The following is a 14,318-nucleotide window of genomic DNA, read 5'->3' on the forward strand; positions in this document are numbered from 1 at the left end:
TAAAAATTAAAGACTGACAAACACCCAATGTGCAGAGAGAGAGAGAGAAAAGAAACAAATAGTGCAAGTTATAAAAGTAAGCAAGTAACATTTGGAATGAAAGACACGAAGCCTGGTGCAGATAGAGCAGGCCACAGCCCCTGCTTCAGTTCAGCACAGAGCCGAGTAAACGTCATGGAGCCCGTCTGTTTCTGGACAGACAATGAACACTGCCTCACTATTTTTGCTCTCTTTTTGCAAGTTATTTTAATTTGTTATGTATGTACTATATATACAATAGGTTTCCTGTTATAACTTAATTTTTAATGCTTTGCACTGTGCTGCTGCCGTAACACAACAAATTTCACGACATATGTCAGTAATAATAAATCTGATTCATGTGACTGATGGTGTCATACAAGCCAGCATCTTCCCAATACAGGGCTTGGGGTGAATTGTGCCTCGAGTGTGAACCCACACAGACACAAATTGACGCCCATATGCATCAAAGTGATAACCCCATCCTCCAGCAGCCTGACTGTGAGTTTACACATCCCAATGACTCCAATACATTTCCTCTTACAGCAGCTTCTTCCTGGAAAATGATCTGCAGTTCCTGGAGATCTTGGAACAGTCTTGGCGCCTAACCATCCCACTGTAGGAGGAGCAACATTGTACTCTCTGCCCTCAATCTGATTATGACTCAGGAGAGGCACTCTCATCGCTGAGTCAACAGATCACGGGCTTCAGCTCCTGTTCTGGAGACGTGAGCTCGCTGCTCCTGGTGGAGGAAGGGTGTTGGGGAATACCAAGCTGCCTAAGGGTTGGGTGTGAAGGACCGCAGGGGTTGCTGAATTTTGGATGAGCGGGTTATATCGACGCCTCTCAGCATCACTATAGATAATCTCATTGCTGTTTATGGGAGCTTTATGTGCAAAACTTTAATGCAGCATTACTAAAGTGAGTTCAGCAGTCATGACTGTCCTTGGGAGGTTCTTAAAGCATGAAGAACTGCAAAGCCTTTTTTATGACGCTCTTTCCACTTCGGCAGCCACGGCGCAAATGTAATGATTTTTGCAATTTCCACTTTGTCGCTCATGTGACACTAACAAGGACCACAATCAAAAGGATGCAGATCAAGATGAAAAGCAGAAGAGGCAATGAGAAGAAGAAGCCTTTATTACTCAACAGATTGTTGTGATCTGGAATGCGCTGTATGAAAATTTTGGAGAAGAAGATTCAATTTCATCTTTCTAAATAAAATTGAATATAATTGAATAGGAAACATTTCCAAGGCTACAGATAATTGGGACGATTTAGATAACACTCACAAAGAGATAGGGCAAGCATAATTGTTCAAATGGCCTCTTTCTGCAATGAATGATTGTATCATTCAGTGTGAAATTCAATGCAAATATTAATTTAACCTGAATACATTCACAGTTATTAAATCTACTAAGGAGCGTCTTCAGAGAAAACAGATCCTCAGAATGAATCAGGATTCATTTGGTCCTCAGCATGTTGAAGGCACAGTGTCTTCAATATGAAAATGGGGCTTTAGTAATCTTAATAGAGTCAGAATCAGGTTAATATCACCAGCATGTCATGGAATCTGTTAACTTAGCGGCAGCAGTCCAATGCAATACATAATAATATAGAAAAAACTGAATTACAGTAAGTTTATGTATATTAAATAGTTACAGAAAATTTAAAATAGTAGTGCAAAAACAGAAGTAATTTTTAAAGAGTGAGGTAATGTTCATGGGTTCACTGTCCATTTAGAAATCGGATGGCAGAGGGAAGAAGCTGTTCCTGAATCACTGAGTGTGCGCCTTCAGGCTTCTGTACCTCCTACCTGACAGTAACAATGAGAAGAGGCCATGCCCTGGGCGATGGGGGTCCTTAATAATGGACACCACCTTCTGAGGCACCACTCCTTGAAGATTTTCCCTTGTATCTCACATCTTAGCATACATATCTGTAACTAATTTTTTCAACTTATTGTTTGCAAAGTTCTGAAGATTCGTAGTTTGCAATGGGAGTAACCTTACTGGCACTAATTTTTCATGTTTATTCTTTAACTCCCAACCTACATTGTCTACTCCCATTATAGCTTCATTCATGAAGTTAACCAGTTGGATTTATCAATAAAGGCTGATATATAAGTTGGAGAAGTGGAGATGATGAGCATTAATAATACAGGGATTATTGTTCCTCTTTTACCAGGATTGTGGTCTAAAAATAAGGGAAAAACCATGTAGTAGTGAAATGAGGAAACACTTATTCACACAGGGGATGGTGAAATTCTGGGACTCTCTTATCTTCACAGTAAAGTTCACCAGAGCCATCATCCATTTCTTCTGGAGGTCCATGGGGAGGTGATGTACAAGCCTCCAGAGAAGTGGTGGAAAAATATACCCAATAGTGCCATTTTCCTGATGACCTTCTTGATGTGTGGCTGCAAGAAGCTGTGTGCTGATTCTAATAACATGCTGAGGTTTCACCTCTGCTCAAAGTTGCCAAAGATGGTCTTGGACGTGTTAAAAGGAGATGAGTTATTAACTTCAAACTTTCTGCATTATCACTCAAAGAGTTGAACTGCGCGTGCATGTAACGAGAGCGTCATGGACCTCGAGGTGGTCCACAGCAGGGGTGATTGATAAGTTCGTGGCCTGAGGTAGAAGCTGCCAAGGATGGTCTTGGACGTGTTGTTGTAGTGTTCCATTCAGCTGCACCATAAAACATAGAACAGTACGACACAGTACACAATGTAATGCAGACCTTTTAACCTACTCCAAGATCAATTGAGCCCTTCCCTCCTACATAGCCCTCCAGTTTTTCTTTTATCCACAAGCTGCATCACCTGTGACTTGTAGAAAAGTTAGTGCAGAAAAGGTCACCAGTCCATCAGGCACTGGTGCACAGGGTGTTCTCTCAGGAGAAAAAGACAGATCCGGCCTTTTGATTATTCGCGCGGACTGCTGAAGTCATTTGGCAGCATGTCTAACCATCAGATCTTTCAACAAGGCAGTGGGATCTTGTTTGGCTGGAGAGGAGATAGTCCCTCTCCATAAGAGTCTTTATGCATAGCTGGAATCTCAATGCCACTGTGTTACCTCCAAGGTACCTATGCTGCAGGTGAGACTATCCTTCACCTACTTCTGGAACATTTGCCAAGAAGCCCTGGAAAGGGATGGAACAGTGCACAATCCAAATTTATCATCTGCAGCTGCCTCACTCAGCCCTCTACACTCCACAGGGCTCAGTACATCCACAATCTCAATTAGCACAAGAGCACTACAGGGACGTGTACTTAGCCCCTGGTCTACTCACTTTACACCTACGGCTGTGTAGCTAAGTTTCAGCTCCAACACCAGATACAAGTTTGCTGATGACACCGCTGTTGGGGGCTGTATCAATGGTGGTGATGAATCAGTATACAGGAGGGAGATTCAAAACTCGGCTGAGTGGTGTAAAAACAACAACCTCTCACTCAATGTCAATAAGACCAAGCAACTGATTATAGACCTCTATAGATGTGTGGTGGAAAATGTGCTGACTGGCTGCATTACAGCCTGGCGTGGGAACACCAATGCCTTTGAATGTAAAGTCCTACAGAAGGTAGTGGATTTGACCCAGTACATCACAGGTAAAACCCTCCCAACCATTGAGCACATCTACATGAAACACTGTTGTAGGAAGGCAGCATCCATCATCAGAGATCCTCACCACCCCGGCCATGCTCTTTTCTCACTACTGCCATCAGGTAGACAGTACAGGTGCCTCAGGACTCACACCACCAGGCTCAAAAACAGTTACTACCCCTCAGCCATCAGGCTCCTGAATGAAAGGGGATAACTACACTCATTTAAGAACTATTTTATCTTTTTTCATGCTTGTTACTTATTGCTATTTATTTATATCTGCATTTGCACAGTCTGTTGTCCACTGATCCTGTTTACAGTTACTGTTCCATAGATTTGCTAAGTGTTCTTGCAGAGAAAGAATCTCAGGGTTGTATGTGCTGACATATACTGAATGTACTCTGATAATAAATTTTACTTTGACTTTGTATCCACAGAGACTAACATCAACTGCTCATGCACTCAGTCCCTTTGGCCTGCCCCAAATCTGCTGATCTTCCAGTGTGAGCTGTTGTCCACAAATGAGTGTTGCACACTGTCCCATTCTGACACACCGACGGAAGCAGAGAAGCTCGGTTCAGCTACTGCAAAGGCCAAACAGTATAGGATCACGGACTCATGGAGTCATGGAGCACCACAGTACAGAAACAGGCCATTTGGCCCATCCTGCCTGTGCTGGACCATTATTCTGCCTATTCCCAGGTCCTCCCAATGCTGCACACCAGAGGGGTTTTGCCCTCTGTAATAATGTAGAACGTCTGGGTCTGGAAAACTGGTGTAATATTGTTGTAGAGTAGCCATTGCAAGCCCAGGTACTGATATCCTTGAAACAGTGAATGAAGGGAAAGCAATGTCGTAATAAGGTTACGGCATAGTTGATGAATAAGATGTAACTCTGTCAAAGAAAATGAAGGTTAGTTTGAGTCAAGGAATGGATCCGGAAGAATCTGACTGAAAGACAGAACAAATGTGAAGGTTAAATGAGAATCCCGATCAGTAGCCCCAGAACCTTGACATCATTGTCCCAACGTACAGGCATGTTTCATCTTGCTACTCTGCTGTATTCAGATTCAGGGAAAGTCCCTGGGGAGAAAACTGAGTGATGTTTTGATGATCTATGTAATAACTTTCTCAGGTTGAGAGGGCATGTTATGTTGGCTGAGCTCAAGAGCAAGTAATCTTTATTCAGAATGTGACCTACTCTCAGCATCCTGCAAACCTAATGTGATTGACTCTCACTCCCAATGTCCTCACTCCCAAAGCACCTCACTCCCCATGTCCCTCACTCCCAATGCCCCTCACTCTTGAAGCTTCTTCTCTTCGGTTGTCCATCAAAATCCGATGACGACGTCCACTCCTTTAATGGTGAGATCTTTGACGACTGTACAGTCCTATCCCGGACCCACAAGCTCTGTTGCAGGTGGGACATGTATATGTAGTAGTGGTGGCATTAGTGGCAACCATGGCTGCATTTCTCCTGGCTCTCTTCTGGTCGTTCTTTCCATCTCCAGAATACGAACCCTGACCCTACACAGCTGTCACCAAGTGGTACGCTCAGCAGCAACCTCCTCCAAGTCCTCGGGTCTGATCTTGTACTTCCTTAAAGCATTCTTCATCTGATCCTTAAAGCGCTTCTTCGGCCCTCCAGCTGAGGTTGACCATGATGTAGCTGGCTGTATAACAGTCTGCAGGGTAGCCGACATGGGGGCATCCTTATCATGTGCCCCAGCCACTGCAGCTGACGCTGGGTGATCATGGCCTCAATACTCCTGCAGTCGGTCTTTGCAAGTATTTCAGTGTGAGGCACCCGCTCACGCCAGGTAATTCCCAGGATGCGCTGGAGACAGTTTATGTGGAAGCTTATTCCCAAAGCACCTCACTCCCAATGTCCCTCACTCCCAAAGCACCTCACTCCCCATGTCCCTCATGCCCCATATCCCTCACTCCCAATGTCCCTCACTCCCAAAGCACCTCATTCCCAATGTCCCTCAATCCCAATGCCCCTCACTCCCAATGTCCCTCACTCCCCATGTCCCTCACTCCCAAAGCACCTCAATCCCAATGTCCCTCACTCCCCATGTCCCTCACTCCCAAAGCACCTCACTCCCAATGTCCCTCACACCCCATGTCCCTCACTCCCAATGTCCCTCAATCCCAATGTCCTCAATCCCAATGTCCCTCATTCCCCATGTCCCTCACTCCCAAAGCACCTCACTCCCCATGTCCCTCACTCCCAATGTCCTCAATCCCAATGTCCCTCACTCCCCATGTCCCAAAGCACCTCACTCCCCATGTCCCTCACTCCCAATGTCCTCAATCCCAATGTCCCTCACTCCCCATGTCCCTCACTCCCAATGTCCTCAATCCCAATGTCCCTCACTCCCCATGTCCCAAAGCACCTCACTCCCCATGTCCCTCACTCACAATGTCCCTCAGTTTTTTGTGTAATTGTTTTTCAGGAGTCTGTAACTCTGTGGGACTCATTCCTCAGTATGTGGTACTGTGAGGTTAAGCTCAACTCCAAAACCATATTTATGTTTGCTGACGACACCATTGTCATTGGCCGAATCAAAGGTGTGAGGAATCAACATATAGGAGGAAGACTGGAAATCTGGCCGAGTGTTGCCACAACAACAGCCTCTCACTCAATGTACCAAGGAGCTGATTATTGACTTCAGGAGGAGGAAACTGGAGTTTGATCAGCCAATTGTCATCAGGAGATCAGAGATGGAGAGGGTCAGCAAATTAAAATTCCTTAGTGTTATAATTTCAGAGAATCTGTTCTGGGTCCAGCACAGAAGTGCAATTATGAAGAAGGCACAGCAGCACCTCGATTTCCTTAGAGGTTTGTGAAGATTTGGCATGACGCCTAAAACTTTGACAAACTTCTATAGATGTGTGGTGGAGAATATGTCGACTGGCTGCATCACAGCCTGGTATGGGAACACCAATGTCCTTGAATGGAATATCCAACAAAAAGTAGTGGATACATTCCAGTCCATCACTGGTAAAGCCCTCCCCACCATGAAGCATATCGACACAGAGTGCTGTTGCAGTAAAGTGACATCCATCATCAGGGACCCCCACCACCCAGGGCATGCTGTCTTCTCGCTGCTGCCATTGGGAAGAAGGTACAGGAGCCTCAGGACTCACACCACGAGGTTCAGGAACACTTTTTACCCCTCAACCTTCAGGCTCTTGAACCAGAGGCAATAACTTCACTCAACTTCTCTGGCCTCACCACCGAATTGTTCCCACAACCTATGGACTCACTTTCAAAGACTCTTCATCTCATGTTCTCGATACTTATTGCTTATTTATTTATTGTCATTACTTCATTTTTTTTCTCTTTTGTAATTTCAGTTTTCTGTCATTTGCCCATTGGTTGTTTGTCTGTCCGGTTGGGTGCGGTCTTTCACTGACTCTATTGTGATTCTCGTATTACTGAATATGCCTGCAAGAAAACAAATCTCAGGGTTGTTTCTGGTGACATACATGTGCCTTGATAATATATTTACTTTGAACTTTAGGTCACTATATTCTTATACAATGAGAAAGCCACTGAGCCATTGAAACTATTGAATTCCCATCCATCCCACTCTCCTTCCCATTGAGTCTATAGCATTCCCGTCGGTCCCACTCTTCTTCCCATTGAGTCTATAGCATTCCCATCCATCCCACTCTCCTTCCCATTGAGTCTATAGCATTCCCGTCGGTCCCACTCTTCTTCCCATTGAGTCTATAGCATTCCCATCCATCCCACTCTCCTTCCCATTGAGTCTATAGCATTCCCATCTGTCCCACTCTCCTTCCCATTGAGTCTATAGCATTCCCATCGGTCCCACTCTCCTTCCTATTAAGTCTATAGCATTCCCATCTGTCCCACTCTCCTTCCCATTGAGTCTATAGCATTCCCAACCGTCCCTCTCTCCTTCCCATTGAGTCTATTGCATTCCATCGGTCCCACTCTCCTTCCCATTGAATCTATAGCATTCCCATCCATCCCACTCTCCTTCCCATTGAGTCTATGGCATTCCCATCCATCCCACTCTCCTTCCCATTCAATCTATAGCATTCCATCCCTCCCACTCTCCTTCCCATTGAGTCTATAGCATTCCCATCAGTCCCACTCTCCTTCCCATTGATTCTATAGCATTCCCATCCATCCCACTCTCCTTCCCATTGAGTCTATGGCATTCCCATTGGTCCCACTCTCCTTCCCATTTCCCAGTAACCCATTCACTCTCACATACCCACCAGCTCCTCCTGATGTCCCTGGATGGCTGGGAGTAGTTCACAGTGGCCAGATAACCTACCAGCACAGTTCTGGAGCGTGTGAGGAAACCAAGCAACCTGTAGGAAGGAAGATCACAGGGAGAATCAAAATGAGGTTTAATATCACCAGCATATGTGATGAAATGTGTTAACTTTGTCGCGGTAGTACAACGCAATACATAATATAGAAAAGAACTATGAATTATGGTCAATATATACATTAAACAGTTAAATAAGCAGTGCAAAGGCAGAAATAAAAAGTAATGAGGCATTCGGAAGTCAGATGGCAGAGGGGAAGAAGCTGTTCCTGAATCACCTTCAGACTTCTGTATCTCCATCCTGATGGTAACAATGAGAAGAGGGCACGTTCTGGGTGATGGGGGTCCTTAATGATGGACGCTGCCTTTTGGAGACACCACTCCTTGAAGATGTCTTGGATACTACAGAGACCAGTACCCATGATGGAGCTGACTAATTTTACAACTCTCTGCCGCTTACCTCGATCCCGAGCAGAAGCCCACCCCCTCCATACCAGCCAGTTAGAATGCTGTCCGCGGTACATCAGTACAACGTGCAAACTCCACAGAGGCAGCAACTGAAGTGGAGATCAGCCCAGGTTGCCCGAGTTGTGTCAGAGCAGCACAAACGTCGGATGATGCAGTACACCAGTTTTAACCCAAAACAAGTCTGTTCTGGAATGGAAGCTCAGATGTTTTGAGTTATCACACGTTCAGCATCACAATGGCATTGCTGGAGTTAAAGAGTGGTTACCTGACTCACTGATGGAGGTGTCAGGAAAAACGAGAATATCAAGAGGTTGGGCAAACGGGGAGCGTGGGGTCTGCACAGGCTTCATCTGACCTCAATCAATTATTCGAGAGGACGCCACCAATTTCCATGGCATCTGGTCAAAGCTTGCCTGCCCGTCATTTGAATGAGAATGTGCAAAAATTCGATTAAGGGCAAGAAAAGAGCCGCATATCATTCTGCCCGGTGCAAAATAAAGGCGTGCATTTATAAACCTCCATTCACTGCCAACCGGGCACCCCAAGTATTGCACAGCCAACGAGGACCATCTAAAGCACAATGTAATGTGGCGGAATGCAGCGCCCAATTATGCACAGGCAAAATGCAGTTGGATAAAAGACTAATGATATTTCTTCCCTGATCCCCTAAGGCAATCAAACATATCCCAGGAGTAAGCAGTAACTGGTAATGCATCAGCACACACAAACAGCTACCCTCTCTCCCAGTACCATCCTCCCTCAGCAAGTTTTAAAGGGCAATGATGTATGTGTACTTCAAATGCAGAGGCAGGCACAGAAACACAACCACTCTTTTTTTCAGCCTTTACCACGTCCGCCCTTCGTTCCCATTTAACTCCTCATATTTTTAACACTGCAGCCGCTCTCGCTGTTTTAGTTTTACTTGCTTCCTCTTCCCGCTCCCGACCTCGCACAATCTTCCTCCATTGGGGGGGGGGCGGAGACAGAGAGGAAGAAATCCACTGGGAATGCGATAATTAAAACTAGAGAGGGAAGGAAGAGGCGGACAGAGAGAGAGAGAGAGACAAAGCAGCCCGGGCTGAAAGTGAGGGATCAGAGGAGAGAGGGAGAGGGAGGGAGCTGTGGGCAGAGAAAGCCTTGCAGACAGAAAGATATGTCGAGAGGGAAATGGGCAGAGAGCCAAACGCAACAACGGGCGTGGTGATGGTGGGAGGAGGCACTGAGAAACGCAGTGATCGGTCGACAGAGATAACCTGACAAGGGGAAAAAGTTTATGGGGGGGGAGAAAGGCTGGCAGAAGAAAGGTGCAGGGTGATGGCGACAATAATGAAAATTTACATAAAAGGGGACTCGGGTGAGTTGGGATGGATGTCCGGAGACAGACTCGCGTGGTAAAGACTGTCTCGAAGACTTTGCAGTTTTAAAGTTCCCTCATTTTAAAGAAGCCAAGCTCCCTCCGCTGGATCGACCCCAGTGAATGTCCCCCTCCATTATCCCAGAATGCGTCCGCTTGGTGTGCGGAATGCTCGGGGCGGAACGGAATACCTGTGTCGGTAGCAAGCGTCGAATCAGTAGAAATCTGTTTCGCTTCGTGAACTGCAAGGATCAGGCAAATCATTGAAAGTTTGCAAGAGCAAAGTAGTTTTTAGAAAATGGGAGCCAGCGGCTTCAGTGGATCAATAGCGACCCCTTCTGTAGGAAGGGCGGTTCGTGTGGAAATGTACTGCGGGTACCGGGCTCCCAAATCCTTCGGCGCAGTAACTTGGTTAAAGATTAACAGTTACCCCTGAGAAGCTGGGCCAGCTGTGGCTCAGTGGATAACTCACTGGGTTTAGTTAGTTGACAAGCTAGTTGGGATTAACTCCCTGGAGCTGGATTCGAGCCGGTTGTCTAGAGGTTGGAAGCTGGGCTCGGACTCCCTGACACTGAGGGAGTGCTGCACTGTCAGAGGTGATGTCTTGAAAATCAGACCTGGGCTCTCTCAGATGTGAAAGGTGCAGATGCGGAGAAGGACGAGGGAGTTCGCCCCCCAGCCACTAGCCCCGTTCGACCAGTACATGAAAAAAATGACCAGGCCTGAAAACAGGGAGTACTAGAAACGCTCAGCAGTCGGGCAGCGTCTGGAGATCCTGCACTGGCCCCGGGGGGGGGGGGGGGGGGGGGTAGAGAGATAACAAGCTAAAGCAGCAGAGAAGATACAGGATGCTGGATAAAAGAACGGGATTATCTGTGATAGGTCATTTTTCTCAGCGTTCAGATCTTGCTATGTACATGTAGATCACTCATGATGTATGTTACATCAGGGACTGCACTTAAAATAATCAATAATATTGGTTGAAAAGCCCCTCGAAAGATGAAAGATAATTTAGAAATGGGATCTTCAGTGAGGTGGGGAGGGTTGATGTTAATCTCTGGTGTGTTTTGTAAAACAGCATAAACCCAACAATCCTGACAAAGAGTCTTGACCTGAACGTTCAACTCTTTTTTCCCCTCAGGCTGCCTGACCTGCTGAGTTGCGGCAGCATTTACTGAGTGTTACTCTGCAGTACAAACCCTCTGCCAGATGTCACATGGCCACGTTGGGCAGAGATCAGGAAAAGCAGGCTGCCAACCAAAATACCAGTCTAGTTGAATAAAGGTTCAGCTAAAATATAAAATGCTGTCACTATCTCATGGAGAGAGATGTGGCTAAAATTCTTGGGTGTAATTCTGAACTGTTGGGTTTCTCAGGCTCCAAGGCACCCACAGTTAAAGCCCACTGGCCCAGAGGCTTGGAACTCTGGGCAACACTCTCCTGAGACAGGCGATCAAAGGCTTTCTTCTCTTGAGCAGCGCTGACGTCCAGCAAGCTCTGGGGAAAGTCTGGAGGACTGGCAAAGTTATCAAGCCCAATCTGCAGGCGGCAGTGAAAACCTGGTCAGCGATACCATGGCAACGCGGGAGGAGCGGAAGGGCAACAAAGGGGAGCAGCAGGCTTGACCTGACCCACCAACACAGTGTATTGGAGGGGTCGTGACTGTCACGTGACAGCGCTGCCCATTTACCTGGTCGAAAGGCACGCCACCTGCCAGTCAAGGTTTGACCCCCTCCTCGCCCATCAATGCACACCTAACTATTGGCCCCTTTAATTAGCCTTGTACTTGACCTTGGGCAATTGACCTTTGTAATCAGCTTAACCCCGCTGGCACCGAGCCATTGACTGCCCTGTGAGTCACCTGGGCTGGGCTCACCGGCCCTGCCGCACTATAAAGGAAGCCACGTGGGCTTGACCCTCTCTTTTTTGCTACCTCCGAGGGACCACCCTGCTGTTGGTGAGTTGTGCATTGAATAGGGTTAGGGGTGTGGGTATCGTCCCTAATATCATAAGAGCCGTGCCCGCACAGAGTCAAGGGGTGTCAGGTATTGTATTGACTTTTCCCTTGGTGGTATGTGCATGCGCGTACTTTGTTCCCACGTGATTTTATTAATTGTCCGCGTGTGTTTTATTGCTGATCCGACTACTGTAAATTGTGTGTGCGTGTTGCTTCTTTTGCCATTTTCGCACGTTTGCTTTCTGTAAATAAAATCCTTTACTACCAAGACTGTGTCCAGAGTCCTTGCCTTTGAGACCTATCGAATCTGTTTCCTCACTTACAACACACAGCCACACGTGACAAGGGGAGCAGACAATACACGGAGGCAGCGTCCTGAACATCAGGTCAGGGGTTGGAGCCGTGATGACAGCTGACAGCCGAAGGAGGGGGTGCTGCCTCCTGTACCCCAGAGGGGTGGGGGTGGAGGGGGGGACATGCTCTATCCGTGGTGGAGAAAATTACCACGTGCTCCAATTTCAACAACTGCAGGGTCACATGTAGGAGATTGCAGCTTATGGGGGCCCTTGGGCGGATAGTTGCAAAGGCCAGCGTGTTCACCAGGTCTGTTACCGGTGAGGTCAGGCACAACGAAAGGACCAAGAAGTTGTTCCTGTGCAGGGGAGTTGTTGGATGCACTGATGTGGGGTCTAGACTGGTCTGGAATATTCAGTGCTCCAGTCCATTGACGTTCTGGTCGGCAGTTACAGGAAGGTCCTTCGTAGGTCAGTGCAAGACAGCCAGAAACCACTGCAACATGCCAACCTCCCTAAAGCATCAAATAGAGTCATGCAATGCAGAAACAGGCTCTTTGGCCCATCACATCCCATACTGAGTAAGCTTCCTTTGTTCGCTGATTCAAGCAATAAGGGAGACTGAAGCCTTGAGGTGAATGCGGAGGGTGAGTGCCAGCTGCCTGTCTTTTGATCGCTCTGCTACGGAGAGGGAAAGGTCTGCCACTATCCAGGTTTTCTACATTTTGGGTGCGGACTTGGACTGTAGACTTTAATCCTGTCCTATAGGTTTTTTTTATATTCTGTGTTTTTCCCCCGTTCTTTCTTGTTTTTTTGTGTGGGGGAGGGGGATTTGGGAGTTGATGTGCCTGTTCCATTTTGTTCGGTTTTCTGTGCATGGTGCGGGGGGGGGGGGGACAGTGGGGGGGGGTATAGTGGGGGTGGGGGCCAATGATCATGCTGCCTTTCCTTCTTGGTTTCATGGCTACCTGGAGAAGAAGAATTTCAAGTTGTGCCTTTTGATAATAAATGAACCTTTGACTATCAAGCACCCATCCATTTCCCTAACTTCTGGTAAATTCTCCTCATTCTCTCCTTCTCTCTTTTTCCATCCCCCATTCTGGCCACCCTCTTACCCCTTTTCTTCTCCTCACCTACCCATCACCTCCCACTGGTTTCCCTCCCCCTTCTCTTTCTTCCATGGTCTACTGTTCTCTCCTATCAGATTCCTTCTTCAGCGCTTTACCTCTTCCGCCCATCACCTCCCAGCATCTTACTTCATTCCCCCTCCCCCAGCCACCCACCTTCTGCTCCCCCAACCTGGTCTCACCAATCACCTGCCAGCTAGTACTCCTTTTGCGCCCCACTCACCCACCTTCTTATTCTGGCTTCTGCCCCTATCCTTTCCAGTCCAGAAGAAGGGCTTTGGCCCAAAACGTTGAGTGTTTATTCACCTCCACAGAAGCTGCCTGACTTGCTGAGTTCTTCCAGCATTTTATGTGTGTTGGCCACCTGTACTAATAGCATTTACCAGCACTTGGTTTGTAGCTTTCTATACCTTGGCAATTCCACGCCCTCCGCCCAGGTACTTCGTAAATGTTATGAGACATCCTGCCCCCACCACTCACCCAGAGAGTGCATTCCATATTCCGGTTTCCAAGGAGACCTGGGGATGGTCAGCTAAGGTCAAAGGGCACCCAGTGCAAACATGGCTGGTGACGCCAGTAAGGATGTGCCGGGACATGACGGTAAGACCCATCTGTGCACCAAAGTTACTGAGTAACCATTGATCACAGGTTTCTGGCAAGGCCTCCGCTATCAGCCGGCGTGGTTACCAAGAGCGAAGGTGATGGCATCCCATGGGACTGCACCATGCCACACAAAATTCACTGACCTCTGACCAGGAAGAGGAGGGGTTGACAACCTGGACAAAGCTGGAGATACACGGGACTACTTGGTTGCACTCCTACCTCTACTGCGTACCCAGATGAGAACCTCTCAGTGTGTCACCACGTGCCACCATTAACATGCTTTAGTGTTACTCTAAACTTAGATTGCACAGGATTTACCCTTCTGTCTCACCAATGTGTGATAGATGCCAAGGGACGGAAGCCACATTATCACACACCTTTTGGTTTTGCCCATCACTGACTGGATTTTGGTCTAAAATATTCGACTGGTACTCAAAGGCCTTATAAAAGATCCTTCCCCTTGGAAGCTGGTCTCGCTATATTTGGCTGCTCACAATCTATTATTTGTTTCCCTGCAGCCATACAACAGTCTCTGATGCTGGGGATGATTGTTGCCAAAAGATTTATCTTGAGGGAATGG

At 47.1% G+C, this 14,318-nt stretch overlaps 1 long non-coding RNA gene across 2 annotated transcripts; it reads right to left on the reverse strand.

Moving 5' to 3' along the window:
• Positions 1-6,919: 6,919 nt before the first annotated feature.
• Positions 6,920-9,595, reverse strand: LOC140186106 (uncharacterized). Of its 2 annotated transcripts, none has more exons than XR_011882785.1 (3): positions 9,253-9,595; positions 7,877-7,976; positions 6,920-7,077 (listed from the first exon to the last, which is right to left on the reverse strand). It is a non-coding gene; the product is annotated as an uncharacterized lncRNA (long non-coding RNA). The 2 variants fall into 2 exon arrangements; XR_011882784.1 differs by having other exon boundaries at positions 9,199-9,595.
• Positions 9,596-14,318: the final 4,723 nt, after the last annotated feature.

The sequence above is a fragment of the Mobula birostris genome, chromosome 22 (assembly GCF_030028105.1).
Source record: "Mobula birostris isolate sMobBir1 chromosome 22, sMobBir1.hap1, whole genome shotgun sequence".
In the NCBI taxonomy this organism is placed as follows: Eukaryota; Metazoa; Chordata; class Chondrichthyes; order Myliobatiformes; family Myliobatidae; genus Mobula; species Mobula birostris.